This window comes from Tupaia chinensis, unplaced genomic scaffold (genome assembly GCF_000334495.1).
Source record: "Tupaia chinensis unplaced genomic scaffold, TupChi_1.0 Scaffold000147_1, whole genome shotgun sequence".
Taxonomy (NCBI): Eukaryota; Metazoa; Chordata; class Mammalia; order Scandentia; family Tupaiidae; genus Tupaia; species Tupaia belangeri.
Genome location: NW_006159617.1, coordinates 1,025,096 through 1,028,111, shown reverse-complemented (window position 1 = coordinate 1,028,111; position 3,016 = coordinate 1,025,096).

Sequence of the window (3,016 nt, the reverse complement as noted above, 5' to 3'; positions counted from 1 at the left end):
CGTCAGCTCTTTTCAGCGTTTCGAGCCTGGAACAGGTTACTTTCATTCATTCAAAACGTGAATGCTTCTTTCTAACAAGACACTAAATATGAAAGGGAAATCGTAGACGTATCGTGCTGTCAGGGACATCAAGCCTAATTCATGCCTAGAGAATATACAAAAGCATCTTAAAGCAGGATCAGCACCATTCTGTAAAGGCCACACAGTGAATATGTTTGACTCTATGGGGAGTGAAATATTTCCAGTAGTACTGGTGCTGACCATCATTTTATCATGATACTACCACTGACACTCACTTGATTGCAAGATGTACACAAATAGTGATCAGTCACTTACAGGAAGGCATTTCTAGAAAAGTCAGAGAGGTGAGATTTTGCCATTCAGGAAAGATAAAATCAGAATTACTGAGGGTCACTTGGAGTGGAGCTTTTTACTTTTATTATTATTATTTTATAAAAATAATCATTTATTTTATTTTTAATTTTTTTTTCAATTTTCTATAGGTCAAGTATAATCACCATAGAGAGAGACAAAGAGAGAGAGATCATGAGAAAGCAAGCTGTCAAGTACAGGACTTGAACTGTGGTTTCTCATGTGGGACTCTAGGGCCTTAACCGCCATGCCACCTGCTGGCCCCAGAGTGGAGCTTTTTAAAATGTTGGCTACCTGGCAATCAGAAACTCTGTCTTGAAGATTAAAAAAAGAAAAAATGAAGATAAGAACATAGTAGATATATAAGTGGGGGAAATGAAAACGTCAAAGTTTAGAAATTTACAACTTGAGGGCATGTGCTGGTAGGCTAAGAGGAAAAGGAAAAAGGGTGGAAGGTTAAGTTGTATGGATTCACTACAGATGACATAGGTGTTCCTGGTTATAGGTTCTGTGGTGTTGTAGTAACTGACCTGGAATGGAGATAAAGACTCTAAGAGGGAACATTAGAGGGTCTGGGACAATAGGTTACTATAGATATCGGGGATCACCAACGATTCTTCACTTTTTGTCCTTGCCAGAAATTTTACAGAATCTGCATGTTTTCAGCAACTCTAAGTTTCATACACTGCAAATCAATGATTAAGGTTAACCAAGGAAATACATGTATAATGTTGTATAACAAAGACAATAGACTAGTATGGCGGAAGGGGTTGTAATATATATCTGATTAGTTTTGTTGTTATTATTATTATTTTTGCAGGAACTGCCAAAGTTCTGGTGTTTAATAATTAATAGCACAAATGACCGAGGCCCGAAATGTGAAGATAACATGTTCAAGACACTGGGGGGAATCACTCTTTACACCCACTGTATAATATGTTGTTAAGAACGCACAAATTATAATATAAAACCTGTCTACACATAGTGGTTAGTTCAGAAAGTCAGATGCTCTACTCTTGACGTTCCAGATTTTGATGTTAATTATTAGCGACCTCCAACTCTTCTGTGTCTCAGGTATCTTGTTTTCACCTTCCAGTTCTTCCAGCCCAGCCTGTGTCATGAGGTAGGCGATGTTATCTCCAGATCATCAATGCCACTACTCATACCAACCATTCTTCCAATGATCTGGTTGGACACGGTCTGAAATTTATCTTGCATCTATTGCAAGAGAGTCTGCACCACAGAGGTCAGGTCCTGCATGGTCTTGGGGTCAGTCTCGGTCAACTCCCGTGCCCAGCTTGGAGTGTTCAGATCATCATCAACACTTCCTTCTGTTCATCTTGCAGACACCACCCACCGCCAGTTTTTGTTTTTATACTCAGCTCAAATTATATTCACAAATTTTGCTGGAAAACTGATCTCAAGAGTCCTTTAGGAAACTCACCCCATGTTTGAGTCCCAGGTTGTAAAATTGATGTCACCTTTCTTCCAGACTCTTGTGTCAAGGGTGGGTATGCGGCAGTCTTGGCTAAAAAAGAGCGTTCCTTGGAGATAGTGGTGAGCTCCAGGGGCCTAGTTTGAGAATCACCTCTGGATTGCTGGCCACATGTGTACACACTGGGAAAGGTGTACCATAGCTCCCCATAGCTCATGAAGCTCAGCCCACCCTCATAGCCAAACTGCATGCACCGATAAAAGATCTGGCATGCTGTCATCAAGCATGGCTGGAAGACAGGCCCCAAAATCATCTTCCCTGAAGAAAGGGATACCATGCCTGATGACAGCCCTACAAGTAGGGTTTTAGTACTCAAGGAACAGCCCCATGTAAACTTCTGCCAAACTGGCATCTGTGAGCACTGTAGAGTCTTGACCAGCCTCAAGGAAGAGCTGCCCGGACAAGATGAGAAAGCACAGAGCAGAACAGGGTCATTGTTTGGTGGTGATGGGACTCGATATTTGTGCTCCATCAATATTTGAGCAAGGTCATCCTGGTTTTGGTCTCTACATTTTTTCTAACTTCACAATTCTGATAAGTATGTAATAATATCTTATTTAGTATTTAAGTTGCATTGCCTGAATGACTAATGATGCTAAATATTTCTTATGCACTTATTTCCATCTCTACATTTTTTAGGTGGAATATCTCTTCAAGTCTTTGGCTCATGTTCTAGTCAAATTGTTTGCTCTGTTACTGTTTAGTTGCCAGAGCTTTTATTACATTCCCAGTACAAACTTTGTGTTGGGTATATGATTTGAAAATATCTTCTCCCATTCTGTGTCGGTCTTCCTATTCATTTAACATTCTTTTACAGAGGAATTTTTTTCAAGTTTGAGAAATGTGCAATTTGTCATTTATTCCTTTCATAAGTTTTGCTCTTGGTGTTATGTCTAAGACCTCTTCATCAGGGACCAGCAGTTAGCGTAATGGCTATGTTGCTGGACTCCCACGTAGTTGACCGCGGTTCGCGTCCCGGACCCGGTGGCTTAAAACACACGCCAGGTGCGTGTGCGTGCATGCCCAAGATCCCGAGAGGAGAATGGAGAAGGGATTGCGGCGTGGCCATCCCCCCTGGGGGGTGATTTCTCACTTTCTATCTCTCTGTCTCTCTCTCTCTGTCTGGCGAGCGCACGTGCCCTATTGCAA